The sequence below is a fragment of the Cervus canadensis genome, chromosome 15 (assembly GCF_019320065.1).
Source record: "Cervus canadensis isolate Bull #8, Minnesota chromosome 15, ASM1932006v1, whole genome shotgun sequence".
Lineage (NCBI taxonomy): Eukaryota > Metazoa > Chordata > Mammalia > Artiodactyla > Cervidae > Cervus > Cervus canadensis.
The window spans coordinates 33,711,258-33,728,689 of NC_057400.1; positions in this window are offsets into that span (position 1 = coordinate 33,711,258).

Here is a 17,432-nt window from a genome sequence, read left to right on the forward strand (position 1 = left end):
GGTGGATCTGTTTGAATAAACTTGCTTCAAGAGTTTTTCTTGAAGGGGACGATTTTCTTCTACAACCTTAAAGTAGGAGGGAGGACAATGTACCATTTCCCTCAGCTATGGTCCTTCTGCTAGCTTTAAGGACTTGATTTTGAACCCTGTGGAAAGAGGTGCTGTAGGTGGAAGGGAAGCTGAAGAGCTGTTTCCAGAGTTACTGGTAAGACCTGAAATCCTCCCATCACTGCCTTAGCTGGGGAGAGGTGTGCACTGAGACTCTAGGAGCCTCCTGGGTCTTTGCTGCAGATCTAGGAAATCCAGGAGACCGTTTCCTTGACCCTGGCAGTTGGAGTAACATAGCCATTACCCATAGGCCAATGAGATCTCAAACCCTTGCCTTAGACAGTTTGCCTTTGTTGGTGCAAAGAAAGGTACTAGGGTTAGAAGTCAAGGTGAGACAAAGATTGTATAGAGTGGAAAGGAAGCAACAGGCTGTCTAATGACTTCATGAGAGTGTGAACATCTCAGGAATTCACAGTAACCCTGGGATAGCAGCCGGCCTTCTCACAGTTTGGGGCACAGAGCTTAGGGTCTCCTTTTCTTTAGAACTTAAGGTGACTTTAGTCTCTGTCTCACCTCAACCCCTCCTTCTACCTTACTTCCTTTTCCTTCCATGCTATTAAAAATGAAGCAGACGGTATTATTTTCCCTTTACTGTATCCTAAGTTTATTTGTTGCTACATTTAGATGTTACTGAATGGGCCTCAGGGATTGACTAGACATTGCCTGAGAACATTCAGTGTCAGCAGCGTCCTAAATCATCCATCCTGGAAGTGGGCATATATTGATTTTTTTTCTTGTGTGTCCATTTCCCGCATTCATTACCTGATTTTTCTTTGTACATTTACCCCTTCATCGCTGTCAGTCCCAGTGGTACTGGTAAGGCTAGAATGGAGTCATATGAGGGGTTAAGACCCTGGCTCCTCTGATGGTTCAGAATTTGGCCACAAGGGACATGTTCCCCTGTACTGTTGTCTGAGCTGTCGGAAAGAGGTGTGCTGTCTTCTGCTGGGACTCAACCTGGCAGAACGGAGCTGGAGCTGCTGATGGTTAACTTCGCTCCCACCTTGGAATAAGAGCCTACCTGAGCATGAAGAGAGGAGAGGAGGTCCAAGAGGAGCAGAGTCGGCTTTCTGAACACACTGTAGAAACTTTGGGTCCAGTCAGTCATGCCAGATGCACTTGTAGGTTTGTGAGTCAAAGTGGACTTTTTCTGTGTATGCAGTTTGAAATGGGTCTCTGCCACCTGAAGTTTCCAGAGTCTGGCTAAACACAGCACCTAAGCCACACCTGCTGATGCTGTGTGAGGAAGAGGATTAGTTGAAAAGAGATGGTGCTCTGGGATAGATACCTCTAAAATAGGCATCCAAAAAGAAACTCATGGCCTAAAGTGATCTGGCTTTATTATGGGTGGAGCTGGGATGCCAGGGAGTGATGGGGTCCCTTTGATCGTTACATCCCCGCCTGCATAAAGTTTTATTTTTCTCTCAAGTCTATGTGTAGGCTCAGGACAGGGTTTGAGGGTGTAACATGCTGAGCTTGAGAGAGGGCCACTTTGAGGTGTTTTGACACGCCATGACTGCTCATTAGCAGGTCCTGTTCTAACAAACGCACTTGCTCGAGCTCGACCTTGGATCATCCGGACTGCCTTATTGTCTATATGCTGGCTAAAAAGTAGAGCGGGTGGGACAGCAGCTCCCATGATTTGAAAATGGAAGCCTTTATGCATTTTTTTTTCTGCCTCTTCTAAGAGATTTATTTTTAGAAGTGTGAAACTGGCAGGTGTGTACTGTCTCCCATTCTGTGTACCTGGCTGCCTCAAGGATACAGGCCAAACTCGATAGTGCTTGGAGAAGAAAAATGCAAATCTGTGCTTCAAAAAATTAATCACACAGAGGAGACATTTGGAGATTCAAATGTGTGACTTGTCTCATTAAAGATAAAGGTGAAACAGGATTACTGGACATAACCAATTAGAAAAGTGTGGCCTCTTGGAGGTTCAAGAAGCAGCTCATGGCCACAGCTGGGGGGAATGAGGTAGGCATGTCACACAGGGAGGCTGGATGATCCACCACCTGGTAGCCTCTGCTGAGCAGTAGAAATTGGTGCTTGAAATTAAAGTGAATTGTTTGAATTGTTAGCTTGATTCAGCCTCATTTATTGCAGCCCTGTCAAGGGGAGCAACTTGGGGACTCAGATTTTTCCATGTCAAAGACAATCCTTCTTGTATTATTACATTGTTTTCCTTAAATCTTATAAAAAATGTTTTTAAAATTATTAACATGTTCTTTTAACAATGCAGTTTAGGGCACAAAATTTTAAAGGTAATGTTGAAGTTACGCAGTTTGAGTCATTGATTCTCTTGGAAACTGTATTTGTCTCACTGTGGCTCCCACAAAACACTTAGGTATAGCATGACAAAGTAAAGTGTGCACATATATATGAAGTATATGTGTTTATATACGAGTGTGTATGTGTGTGTACTTCAGGTGCCTAGAATTGGATTAATTGTAATTCTTGGTTTGTGACACCTTCTTGTTACTAGTCCCTTGCATGGGCCACTTTTATTAATTTTCTTGGCCTTTGGGGCATATAGTGGACTGCACTTCCCATACTCTCCCCTCTGATGGTATGGTCATGTGACCTGCTTTGGCCAACCAAACATGGCTGCAAAAGTGACATGTAATATTTCAGAGCAGAAGCATTAACAGCAAGTATATGATCCATACACCTTTCCCGTTGCACTGATGGTTGTGGAAACTTCCATAAGTATGGGTCCTTGTCTGGCTGTGATGAACAGAGCCCCTTGCTGACCTGCACTGGGCAAAGAGAATGGCAGGAAGTATACTTTTATTCTATTAGAGATATTAGGTTGTCAGGACAGCATAACCTAGCCTACATGTCTGCATGGGTAACCAGTTATTGTTTCTCTACCTCATTTCTCAGGCTGGGGTTTTGCTAATCATACTCCTCCTTGTCCAGCTGACTTCCTGTCTGTTACGTCCCACAAACAGAGGGTTCCAGAAGGCAGGAGGAGGGAATCTTCCTTACCCAGTGATCAAAGGCAGGTCTACTGCATTGTAGGCAGACTCTTTACTGCCTGAGCCGTCAGAAAAGCCCTTGATGTATGTATTTATATACATATGTATATATGTATATATATTCATTTCTAGCATTTATAATTTTATCATATCAAGTTGCTTTTATTTTACATCTACCTATTTTTGTGCCATAACCCACCCTCCACCCTCTTTTTGAAGTGGAAACATTTTCTTCTTTTATCAGTTTGAAGATATTAAAATGCTTATATAAAAAAATTGTCATATGCTTTATTGTTTCCATTTCTTTGAGATTCAGTTCTCTCTTTTGTTGAATTTGTGGGCTTTCATTTACTGAGTGTGGTTTCTTTGTCAGGTTTTAAATTCTGACTTTCAAGTCTCATCTTAAGCAAGAGGTTCCCTTCTCTCTTCAGACACCATCCTTGTACTTGGTGATTTGGCAGTTGCTTTTCCTTTGGATTCTTGTCCAGTTCAAAACTATGTCTTACATTTGACTTGGGGATACTGTACATCCAGTCCTAGGAACTTTCATTTGTTTTCTTGTGGTTCAAGGCTAACAGCTTTCCATTCCAGTCTCTGTTCCCAGATAGGAATAGTCTTTTTTCCAGCTTGTAGTTTCAACACTTGAGCCTGAATGTGGGCTCTGCCACACACGGAGTGTTCTGTCCTTATTCTCCTGAAGCCATGGAGCTGCCAGAGACCAACACTTGTTAATTTTGATCCCGGTGCCTCACATGCTTAGAGCTGGCTGCGACTAGTTTTCATTATTATGGACTTCTTTCTATGTCTGAACCATGAAGATACTTATATTGTTCTGAATTATACCAGTGTCTTTTAAAAACATGAAAAATTTAAACTGTTACTGTGTTTGGAGTAAAGGAGGAATAGGGATGTGCGAGGGGACTTGCTCTACCGGCTCAATAAGCTTACTTTTGCTTTTTTTTTTCCAAGGTAACATAAGAAAGACATTTTTTAAAGAGATTTTTTAAAAAATGTGGACCGTTTTTATAATCTTTATTGAATTTGTTATAATATTGCTTTTATTTTATGTTTCAGTTTTTTGGCCGCAAGGCATGTGGTATGTTAGCTCCCCTCTCTGGACTGAACCCATACGCCTTGCATTGATAGGCGAAGTCTTTACCACTGGACCACCAGGAAAGTCCCCTAAGAGAGACTTAAGCATAATTATTTCTACCTAGATATTCTGGGCAATGAGAGGCAGGTTTAGAAATATATAGACTTATTTGCTGCCAGATGTGGAGATGAGGTAATTTTAATAGAAAAAAAATGTGTAAACTTTCATGTTATGTATTTGTTCCCCAACCAGGTTCCTAAAAACTTGGTTGAGGAATGTAATATAGGTAAGAAGGATGGTTTTGAGCAGTGCTGATCAAGAAATTTTGTGTTTAGAACTTTGTGTTTCCCACTTCTCAAAGTGGCTGTCTTGCAGGAGATGAGAAAACAGTGGTGACAATGTGGCTGGTAGAGTTACTGGGGGAAGGGCAGGATTGGAGAGAAAGCAGAGGAAAGAGGAAGATGGATCAAGCTTTCCTTATCTGTAGTGATTTGTTGTATTTCTTCTTTTGGCAAGATTTTCTTCTAATAGAAAAATTACTTTGATATTTCTTATTTTCTGTATCAAAGACGTATTTCCTCTGAATTTAAAAAAGATCTGTCTCTGAGCTTTCTTTTGTAGTATAGTGATATCATAATCTGAATGCAATCTTCTGGAGTGCTTCCATGAATCTTTAGGGAGGTGTTCTAGTCCCCTTGACTGTAACAGAATGTCTTTTATCTGCAACCTAAAACAGTAGTGTTCTTTTTGTGAACACTAAATTACATTGTAGGCCTTTTCTTAATGTTTCTTGCTTATAGGAGTTTCTTGCTAATCTTTCTTTAAATGGAACATTTCATGCACATTCATTTTTTACTTTTTAAACTGTTTGTTGAAGTATACTGTACACAAGGAAAAGTGCATGAAACCTAAGCTTGATAATTTTTTAGGAAGTAAATACACGTGTGTAACTACTCCCCAGATCATGAAGTAGAAAATTACCAGCACCTCAGAAATACTTCTTGTGCTGTTCCTCAGTTATAACTCTTCTTTCTCAAGAGTAAGTAATATCCTGGCTTCTATGAACATCTTTAAGTTCTATCTGTTTTGAATTTTGTATGAAAGGAATTGTACAATATGTCCTCCTTTTGTCTGACTTCTTTCACTCAACATGTTTGCAATACTCTTCTATATTGCTGTCATGTCAGGAATTCATTCATTTGCACTGCTGTTTAATATTCTATTGTATGAATATAACACAATTTATCATACTTGTTTATTTATTAGGAACGTTTGGATTGTTTCCAACTTTTGACTATCATAAATAGTGCTGGTATGAACACTCATGTATGTTCATATAAGATATTCTTGTATGTCTTTTGTTGAGTACACATGTACACATATGTATCTATCTAGGGGTGGAATTTCCAGGTCATAGGGAATGCATATATTCAGTTGTTATTCAGTTGTTGTAGATATCACTGAATGGTTTTCCAAAATGGTTGTACCAATTTACTCTGTCTCCATTAGTGCAGAGTTTTAGGTGCTTCCCATCCTTGCCAACATGTGGTATTGTTAGTCATTTAATGTTAGCTATTCTGGTCTTATATAACAAAACCTCATTGTGGATTTAAGTGATATATTTTAGGTGACCAACGAAGTTGAACAACTTTTCATGTGCTTATTGACCATTTGGAGAACCTCTTCTGTGCAGTGTCCATTATCTTGCTGCTGCTGTGGCTAAGTCACTTCAGTTGTGTCCGACTCTGTGCGACCCCATAGACGGCAGCCCACCAGGCTCCTCTGTCCCTGGGATTCTCCAGGCAAGAATACTGGAGTGGGTTGCCATTTCCTTCTCCAGTTCATTATCTTAAGTAATTGTTTTTTCTTCTTACTGATTTGCATCAATAGTTCTTTTAGATTCTTCATATGAGTTGTTTGATTGATGTACACTTGTCAATTTCTCCTTTCACTTGCTTCATGATCTTCTGTTATAATAGTGTCTTTGGATGCACAGGATTCCACTATTTTAATGTTGTGTAATGTTAATCTTTTTATGTCCTATTTGAGAAATCTTCACTTACCACAAAACAAGAATATTTTCTTTATTCATTTTCTAAAAGTTTTATTCCTTGATGCTTTACATATAGATATACATTCTACCTAGGATTGGTTTGTTGTTATTGTTCTGTTGCTTAGTCATGTCTGACTCTTCCTGACCCCATGGACTGCAGCCCGCCAGTCTTCTGTGTCCTTCACTGTCTCCCGGAGTTTGCTCAAACTCATGTCCATTGAATCAGTGATGCCATCCATCCACCCTCTCATCCTCTGTTGCCCCCTTCTCCTCCTGCCCTCAATCTTTCCCAGCATCAGGGTCTTTTCCAGTGAGTCAGCTTTTCCCATCAGGTGGCCAAAGTATTGACGCTTCAGCTTCAGCATCGGTCCTTCCAGTGAATATTCAGGACTGATTTCTGTTAGGATTGACTGGTTTGAGCTTCTTGATGTCTGGAGGACTCTCAAGAGTCTTTTCCAGCACCACATTTCAAAAGCATCAATTCTTTGGCACTCAGCCTTCTTTTTCATCCAGTTCTTACATCTGTACATGACCACTGGAAAAACCATAGCTTTGACTAGATGGACCTTTGTCAGCAAAGTGACATCTCTGCTTTTTAACACATTGTGTAGGTTCGTCACAGCTTTTCTTCCAAGGAGCAAGTGTCTTTTAATTTCATGGCTGTAGTCACCATCCACAGTGATTTTGGAGCCCAATAAAATAAAGTCTGTCATTGTTTCTCTTGTTTCCCCATCTATTTGCCATGAAGTGATGGGACTGGATGCCATGATCTTATTTTTCTGAATGTTGAGTTTTAAGCCAGTTTCTTCACTCTCCTCTTTAACCCTCAACAACAGGTTCCCTCATTCCTCTTCACTTTCTTCTGTAAGGGTGGTGTCATCTGCATATCTGAGATTATTGATATTTCTCCTGGAAATCTTGATTCCAGCTTGTGCTTTATCCAGCCCAGCATTTTACATGATGCAGTCTGCACATAAGTTAAATAAGCAGGGTAACAATATACAGCCTTGATGGACTCCTTTCCCAATTTTGAACCAGTCCATTTTTCCATGTCCGGTTTTAACTACTGATTCTTGACTTGCATACAGGTTTCTGAGGAGGCAGGTAAGGTGGCCTGATATTCCCATCTCCTTAAGAACTTTCCACAGTTTGTTGTTATCCACACAAAGGATTTAGCATAGTCAATGAAGCAGAAGTAGATGTTTTTCTGGAATTCTCTTGCTTTTTCTATGATCAAATGGATGTTGGCAATTTGATCTTTCGTTCCTCTGCCTCTTCTAAATCCAGCTTATACACCTGGAGAGTCCCACTTCACATACTGTTGAAGTCTAGTTTGGAGGACTTTGAGCATGACCTTGCTAGCATGTGAAATGAGTGCAATTGTGCAGTAGTTTGAACATTCTTTGCATTGTTCTTCTTTGGTGCTGGAATGAAAACTGACCTTTTCCAGCCCTCTGGTCACTGCTGAGTTTTCCATATTTGCTGGCATATTGAGTGAAGCACTTTAACAGCATCATCTTTTAGGATTTGAAATAGCTTAGCTGGAATTCCATCACCTCCACTAGCTTTGTTGGAGCGTGGGCTCTAGAGTGTGGGCTTCAGTAGTTGCAGCTTGCATGCTTAGCTGCCCTGGGGCATGTGGGATCTTAGTTTCTGGACCAGAGATCATACCGAAGTCCCCTGCAATGGCAGGCGGATTCTTAACTACTGGGCCCCCGGGGAAGTCCCTGCGATAGGGTTTTTGTAAGTATCTTTTAAAAATTGGATTTAAGGAGTTCCTATTTATTCTTGGTTTGCCAAGAGTTTTTTTAAACCAAAATGGGTGTTGAATTTTATCAAAAAATTTTTTTGCATGTATGTATATAATGTTTCTCCTTTACTTAGTTAAGGTGGTGAATATACTGATTAAATTTAGTTTGTTAAACTAACTTTGTATTTCTTGAATAAATCTTAACTGGTTATGATTTTTTTATGTCACTGGATTTGACTTACTAATGTTTTTTAAACTTTGTTTTGTACTGGGATATAGCTGATTAACAAACAATGTTGTGATAGTTGCAGGTAAACAGCAAAAGTAGTCAACCATACGTGGACTTACTAATATTTTGTCTAGGATTTTTATGTCTATGTTCACGAAAGAAATTGACATAAACATTTCCTTCTTGAATTGCATTTGTCAGGTTTTGGTATAAATATTATGCTGGCTTTAAAAAGTGAGTTGAGAAGTGTTTCCTGTTTTTCTATTTGCTGGTAGAGTTCATATAAGATTGATTTTATATCTTAGCATGTGGAGGAATTCACTGGTAAAACTCTCTGGATCTAGAGATTGTTTTGTCGTTAGGTTTTTGATTACAGTTACTATTTATTTGGGCTTCCCTGGTGGCTCAGAGGTTAAAGCATCTGCCTGCAATGCAGGAGACCTGGGTTCAATCCCTGGGTTGGGAAGATCCCCTGGAGAAGGAAATGGCACCCCACTCCAGTGTCCTTGCCTGGAGAATCTCAGGTGGAGCCTGGTGGGCTACTGCAGTCCGTGGGGTCGCAAAGAGTCGGACACGACTGAGCGACTTCACTTTCACTTTCACTATTTTCTAGTATGTGTGTGCATGCTAAGTCGCTTCAGTCATGTCCAGTCCTTTGTGACCCTGTGGACTGTAGCCTGTCAGTCTCCTCTGTTCCTGGGATTCTCCAGGCAAGAATACTCAAGTGGGTAACCATTTTCTCCTCCAGGAGATCTACCTGACCCAGGGACTGAACCGAATCTTTTACATCTCCTGCATTGGAAGGTGGGTTCTTTATTGCTAGCGCCCCCTGGGAAGCCCTATTTTCTAGGATAGCATTATTCTATTTTTCAATTTCTTCCCATGTTATTTTTTACATTGTACTTATCTAGGAATTTATTTTATATGTGTTTTAAAATTTATCAGCAACCAGTTGTTTTTGATAACTTCTAATTTTCCTTTTAATGTCCAGAGTGCCTGTGGTAATGTCTCCTTTTGTATCCCTAAATATTGGTCATTTGTACCTTACCTTTCTTTTCATGGTTTCTCTTGATAGGAGTTCATAATTTTATTTTAATAATCAAATATTGTCTTTGTTGATTTTCTATACTGTGTACGTGTTCTACTTCATTTATTTTTACTGTTTATACTTTTTTCCCTTTTACTTCCATTTGAATTTAATTTGTTGTTATTTTTCTAATTCCCCGAGATAGATATTTTCAGCATCCTAGTTTTGGTTTACATTTCTCTAATAATTAGTCATGTTGAGCATCTTTTCATATGCTTGTTGGCCATCTGTATGTCTTCTTTGGAGAAATGTCTATTTAAGTCTTCTGCCCATTTTTTGATTGTTGTTGTTGCTTTTGATATTAAGCTGTATGAGCTGTTTGTATATTTTGGAAACTAATCCCTTGTCAGTAGTGTCTTTTCTCCCACGCTTTTTGGTTTGTTTAAGATTTACACCTCTATCTTTAAAGGTCATTTTTTTCTGGACATATAATTTTACATTGAATTAAAAGACCTTTCAGCAGTTATCCTATTATTTTCTGGCTTCCATCATTTCAGTTCAAACTTAGCTGTTAATTTGGTAGCTCCTTGAAAGCTAATGTGTTTTGTTCTTTTGGATGATTTTTAAGACCTTTCACTTTATCATGAGTTTTGTTCAGGAATTTTGGTAAAAATGTTTTTCTTTTTGTGTAGTTTCTTAGAGCTTTATGAATGTGCAGATTGATATTTTTTACAAATCTTAGTACTGTCTCACACATATTCCTTCAAATGTTGCTTCAGTTTGATTCTTTCACCCTTCCATCTTGGATCTCCAGTGATATGAATGTTAGATTTTTCTTCATGTCTCTGATTTTTTTTTGCATCGTTTTTCTTCCTGTTTTTGAGCCTGAATATTTTATAATAACCTATTTTTCGATCATGAATTTCTCTATTTATATTTTCTGAAACAATGGTTGCCTTGTAAGGTCAATTATTTTACTTTTCAGTTCTGCAATTTATTGGTTGTTTTTGTAGATTTTTATTTCTCAAGTGAAGTTCTTTATCTTATCTATTTAGTTAAAATCATTTATACAAACTTTAAAATTTGTGTAGAATATCAGGGTCTCATTTGTGGATCTGTTTCTTTTTGTGTTTTTATTTTATATTGGAGTGTAGTTGATTTTCAGTGTTGCATTAGTTTCAAGTGTACAGCAAAATGACTCAGTTCTACCTGTACATATATCTATTCTTTTTCAGATTCTTTTCTGTGGGCCTCTTTCTATTGTCTGCTTGTCACCTGGTCCTGTTTCTTTGTATGCGTAATAATTTTTTAAAGGAATGATGGCATTGTATCTATACCTACATCTGTATCTATAAAGCGGGGGGGGCTTTGGATGATGGTCTCTTCTCTCAGAGGTGATTTGACCTACACTCCATCATGTAGTAGAGTAGGGGCAGAACCCTTAATCTAATCAGAGATGAAAATAAGCCTAGGCTACATTTTTGACCCTTTTAAGCCTAGATCTCATGTTTGCCCATCTCAGAAGATAGAATTCAAAAGTTCCCAAGTGCAAGCGTAGGGTATTTAATGCAAGGCTGTCCTACTTGGCAGACCCTGAACTCTAATTTTTATTTCATCTGCACTGTGAGACTGTGGACAGCTCCGCTGAGGTTTCCTGTAGACTTTTGCTCAGCTTCTTACCTACTTTTCCCTGTGTAATTTAAGAGTTAGGAAATGCTATGAGAGGAAAACTTACGTGAATTTGTATTTATTTATTTATGCTTCACTTCTGCTGATGATCTCAGCTTCGCTGGCTGCCTTAGCAGGCCCAAAGTGCATTTTTTAATCTACTTAGTTCTATGAGAAAAGCTGCATTGTCTTCTTTGGCTCTTAGAATTTTCATTCTGCAAAAATTTTTAGCTTCTGTCTTCAGCCTCTTCCCTATTCCTTAAGACTCAGCAAATGCCCCAAGGGGAAAATGTGTGTGTAGAATATTGGGTTCACCTCAAAGAATTTCTCCTCTTTCTGAGATCTTGACCCTCAGTTCTGGATGCCCTAAAGGTTCTCCAGTGCCAACAGATATATTTCAAAACTATTTTATATAGATTTTCTAGTTACTTTTAGAGGGAGTATTGGGCTAAGAAAGCTATTCTATTTTTGTTGCACACAGGATGTCCACATTCATCTTTGATATATTGATATTTGTGAAAAGAAGTTTTTTAAAAAGATACTAAGTATATGAAGGTCTAATTAATCTATGTTTTTAGAAAATTTATTAATTACAGTTTTTTTAAATACTCAATTCTTTTTTATAATTTATGCACTCTAATAAATGCTTGGTATCTCTATCTACCAAGATGGACAAATAGAAGTTGTTTGTGGCAGGGGACCTTTATTCAGGTAGTTGAAATTTTCATATTGAATATTGTTCTCTATCCATAAGTCAGATACTCAAGAGTCACACCTTCCACATTGGCAAGTGCTTTGCATGAAGCAGACCATCAGCAACTTTAATGATGACTGACAGCTCCAAGGACAGGAAGGAGGATGAAAGGACTGGTGCCCTTGCAGAGAGTACATCCATTTGGCAGTTACTTCAAGAATGTATTGTCATAGCTTAAAGTGGAAGATAGGCTTGCCACCAAATAAAGGGTTTTGTATTTTGTAATTTACCATGATTTTTCTTTTTTTTGTCTCAAGAAAATAACAAATAAATAACTTAAAGATGATCCTGTCTGTCTGAAGCATAGGTAACAGATGGGCTGTTCTTTTAAGATCTCTCTCAATTCAGTTTCTGTGTTATTATTAAAAAGAAAGTTAATATGAGCCTATGGAAAATTAGTAGTATGGAAGATGAATATAATGAAATGCTTTTCTTGAAAATTTTCATTTCCGTTTCTCTGCTCATGTCCTTTCCTGAATGTATTCTGTTTTCCTCTTTTTACTTTACTTTGGGAGCTGGTTCACATTTCACCCCCTTTAGGAAGTCATCCCTGGTTTCCACACTTGGTCTTACTATGGCTTTATTAATACTTTTGATGAATCAAGTACTGAATAAGTACTCTAATGGCATTATCACATTTAATAATTATCATGAAGAGAGAGGTCACCATTTTAGAAATATGGAGAATAAGTTTCAGAGAAGTTAAGACATTTGCTCAGTCATATCATTAGTGAATAATGTTGCATTTTTTAACCTCTATGTTTCCAGTTTTCACTGTTTGTTGGCTCTAAATCCAATATTTTTTATTGCTCACTGTAAATTTTTTTATACAGTCTTTATATAGTTGATTACTTTTCACTTATTGCATTTAGTGAAAATGAAAAGTGAAAGTGAAAGTCGCTCAGTCGTGTCCAACTCTTTGTGACCCCATGAACTATACAGTCCATGGAATTCTCCAGGCCAGAATGCTAGAGTGAGTAGCCTTTCCCTTCTCCTGGGGATCTTCCCAACCCAGGGATCGAACCCAGGTCTCCCACATTGCAGGCGGAGTCTTTACCAGCTGAGCCACAAGGGAAGTCCGAGAAGATTTTATAGAGGTAAGTGCTTGCTAGTGTCCCCTGGATTAACTGTTTGGACATAAAGAACTGTCATTGTGCTGGAAAGATCACAGTTCTGGTTCACATACTGACAGTGAGTGGACAGACCAAGTAGGCTGTAAGACAGGAAACACCGGAGATATGTAATTTTAAGACATGATTTCAACCTTTGGTATTTGAAAGGAAATTAAAATTGAGTAAGCCCTTGAAAACATGAGAAATACTTCTGGAGAACTGTGCAGTCTTTTAAGTTCATGAATTCCATCTGTTCTTTAGAATCTCTGTTTTCTCTCTTTTATCATCAAGCAGTAATAATTTTCCTTTTGGAGTCAATGAAAATAATGTTATAACATTACTTCTTAAGAATTATCATTTCTATAATGGTGAGGATGGCAAAAATAAATTGAGATATAGATGTTGAAAGGTTTTCTAGACTCCCTCACTAAAAAGCAAATATTATTATACTCCAATCAAGTGTCTGATTCAAATTTGTGTTTTATCTGATTAATGAATTATCATAGTCCTATGTCTTGAGAGTTACTTTCAAAACAGTGGAAAATGCAGTGTCGTTTCCTGAGAGGAAAGTGAATTCTCCTGTATGCAATAATAGTATTTTTGTGAAGGATATTAGTTTATTGGTCTAAGACCCCTTTGTTTTTGAAGAAAAAGATATATATAAAATTAAAAATTAAAATATTATGTTTTGAATGCTGAATTAATACCCATAAAGAATTAAACTTAGGAAACACTTTATTCATTGTTAAACATTTCATAGTTAACATTTTTTTTTCAGAGAAAAAATTATTAAAACATGACATGTTTATCAGTTAAGTTAGTCTTCCTCCTTATCTTTTTTACCTCTTTGGAAATGTTTATTCTTTCACTCTGTCTCTATTTATTAAGATTTCACTGAATTTCGATGCTATCCTTATGACTTTGGCACATATACCCTTTATTCCATCCCAGTCATTGTTATTTTTAAATGCCAGTTGCTTGGAATACAACCAGTTCAATTATTCTTGTTAGAATTAATCTCTTCCGTAACCATCCATGAAGTTCAATCTAGCCAACTGTAGATTCTGACTGGTTTTGGGGTCTAGGGCAGAATCAGAAAAGATATGGCATTGTACAATCATTCAGTTCTTCTCTCCATAACAAACATTGATAATGAATGATGACACTCCAACCTGCTGGGCCTGGATAAGATTTCATAGTCCTCTCAATATGCTGCTCTAGGCTGTTAATGCCCAACTGATAGATTTTGGCAAATCAGATGACGTCTTCATGCCAATTTGGGTCTTTTATTTTAGTCAAGGGAATGGTTTGTTATATTAGATGGAATTAAAAAATACCACCAGCACCAAAATTTACTACAGCTACTACATTTTTTAGGCATGGTAAAAACTTCAAAGTCTTCACATTCTGAGGAAAAGCTGACTTGATAATCAGTAAACATCAGTCCTGGTCTTAAACCTGTCTCACTGATTAATGAGAGTTTGCTTCTGTGAATTTGCCACTGAAAGTCAGCCAATCGGTAATAGTCTTATGGTTTGAAAGTCAGCCAATTAGCAGTGGACTCACTCCCCTGAACTTGAGTCAAAGGCTGACGTCAACCCACTCTTGTTTCTGTAACCAGACACAAGCATGTTTCTGTATCCAACTCAAGTGACCTTTTAGACTGATGTAAAACTCTGTGTGATATCAGAAGTTTGCTTAAATTAATCAGACTGCCTAACCAACATAGCTCTCTGCCCTACCTAGGGGAGCAATCAGTCAAGCTTTGCAACTTTGGGTTTTGTTTCAAAGTTTGAGTGATGACCTCATCCTTTAACAGATGACAGTAAATGTCAGCATGTTCCCCCTCTGTATTTTTTTTTTTTTTAGTAAAGGTAACACATTTCCTCAACCTCTCAAATGAATCATTTTTGGGGAATAAAGTCACATACCAAAGAGTGATTGGACACATGACTGAACCTTCCTTAACAAAAATAGATTTCACTGAGCTATCACATTAATAGGTATAGAGAAATTAAATTGGCATTGAGAAATTAAAAGCTTTTCAAAAATTCTAACTGCATGGAATATATTTCAGTGTTGTATAGCATCCATTTAAATAACTTTCATGTGGCATCAGCCTCTTGAAGTAGAACATTAGCAAATCTGACATGCTTGAAGCATGTGAATAGTTGGGGGCTTAAGGGGACAAAATTCTGAGAAATCCCTAGGAGTAAGCTAAGAGTTGATGAGTAATAGCAAATAAGTCTATTTGGAGTTCCCCAAGATGAAATTGCACTGTGCCATTTCTGCCTCTTTTCTAGACGTCTCGATCAGTCTAGAAACAGATAAAATAGAATGGAAGAGCATGTATATGTGGGAAAATAATTTGGAGATAAACTTGCCAGTAGGTCCAAAGGTGAGGCTTTTGATGGTGGTGATGGAGTTGGCAGAGAAGTGACTCAACAGAAGTCCAGGACTGAGTGGGGATTATATTGCCAGTGGAGAGATCAATGATGGACTGGAAGAGTGTAAAAGACTTTGTTATTAAGTATCTTTTATAAGAATGAAGTGCAGATGTGTTTCAAGATGGGGAGGATATGGACAGATAGCAGGATTGTGACTAGGGAGGGCAGAATGCTGTAGTAAGAATTTCAGATATGTTGCATTCAAATCAAAAACAGTTCCAAGCCTCAGTGGTATATTTCTCAGTCGCTTCAGTTGTGTCCGACTCTGTGACCCCATGGATGTAGCCTGCCAGTCTCCTCTGTCCATGGGATTCTCCAGGCAAGAAGTCTGGAGTGGGTTGCCATTCCCTTCCTCAGCAATGGCATATTATATGGTGATAATTTTGCCCAGTGCTGTGGGAGCTACAAAAATTAGCAAGACGTAACTTTTGCTCTCATGGAACTTACAGCTTATTAGGACCATAGCTTTATGACAAGGTTGTTCAGACATATTTGTGGCTGGTTTGGGAAGGCCATTAAGATCATTGAAAAATACAGGCTGTGAGATCCATGTGCCAGACGGTCATCATGTAAATGCTAAAGGCTGAGGATGAAGGCAAGGAATGGATCTGAAGAGACATAAAAGTGCTGTACATCCCCAAGGTGTGTAAGTCAGTGATGACTGCTTCTTTCTTTTGATTTCTTCCTTTTGGACTACTTAGCAAGGGAAAGAAAAGCTGAGAACTCCATTGGAACCCTTAGCAGATGATATACATTTACAGAGGCATCAGACATACATTTATGAAAGGAGGTAGGTCTGGCTAATTATAAAACCATTACATTATTACTTGAGATATTAAATGCTCATAAATATCCTGAAAACATAAATTCACACCTGAAAATTTGCAACCTTCCTTATAGGAAATGTATACATGTATTAATGTATATGTCTGGGAAAGTCGTTAGCAGCTGCATATTTCTTTTTGATCATTTTTCAGTCAAGCCATCAGCACTAAATGTTTGAAGACTAATGCAGTTTTAGCTCATGATTATTTAGTGTTCACATCAATTCTTTAAGAAAAGATAGTTTCGTAAGATTAGTTGATAATATTAAAGATAAATCAATAGAAAAAAGTTAGAGGCCTAATCACAGACTGAATTTGGCATAAAGTTGCAGTATTCAAGATTTCTTGTTGTACTTAATCCTCTCAGGCCAACTGTTACACTTTGTACCCAGCATCACCAGTCATTTATCCAGTGTCCTCATTTCTGTAATTTATGTCACAAACCTTGTTTGCAGCACTTTTTTTATTGAAGCCTGCTTTCAATGTGTGATAGCTGGGTTTAATATGGTTATTAGAGAGAAGCTTATTAGTGGTAAGGGAGTGCAGAGATGAAAGTGAGTGTTCTCTGACGGGCTGTCTGTTCTGAACGCGGTTTGCTGGGAGGTAGCAGATATCAGAAGAAACACTGGCTGCTGCTGGTGAGTCTGAGGGGCCTGAGGGGTTTTCAGAGCACAGGCTGATGGACAGGGGGTGAATAATTGCCAGTGGGTTTCAACCTGGCTTGTCGCCAGCCCGGCGCCTGGGAACCTCACAATATGAAATGACAGGTGCGTTAAAGCGTGAATCCACTGTATGACATGGTTTTGGACAGAAGCCACAGAGTGCTGGTTACCTTGGGTGTTTCTGTGTCTTTTATTTTACCCTAACACCTGTTTTTCTTCACAAAGTAACCAACCTCATGGGGCTCCAGTCCTTGATGAAAAAAAAATTTTTAAGGGGTGTATTTACATCTTTCCTTTGGACTTACATGAATCACATGTGATGGCATCTGTTGGCTCCATTTGTGACGGGGCCAGGCTGGAGACAGTATACCCGCAGTTTTCTCATTTAATTATAAGGGAAAGAGCAGATCATCCTTGTGTCACATGCTTGGGTATCATGGCATTTCTAGCATCTGGCCCTACATGTGGTGCAGTTAGACACATATGGATATGTGACAGGAGGAAGGTGCCCAAGGCAGATAGAAATTGAAAACAAGATTACGGACAGGGCCAAACAAGCAGTGTGTCAGTTTTGGAAACACTGAAATATTGAACAGAGCCTTAACTTGGGCTGCAGATTGGCTGCCAATGATCTTTTCTGATGCTGGTGGTTAATGTAGCATTTTTTAAAAAAGAAGAAAACATATTGAGCAAGTGTCCAGAAAGGAAGGCAAAAATTAGTCAAAAA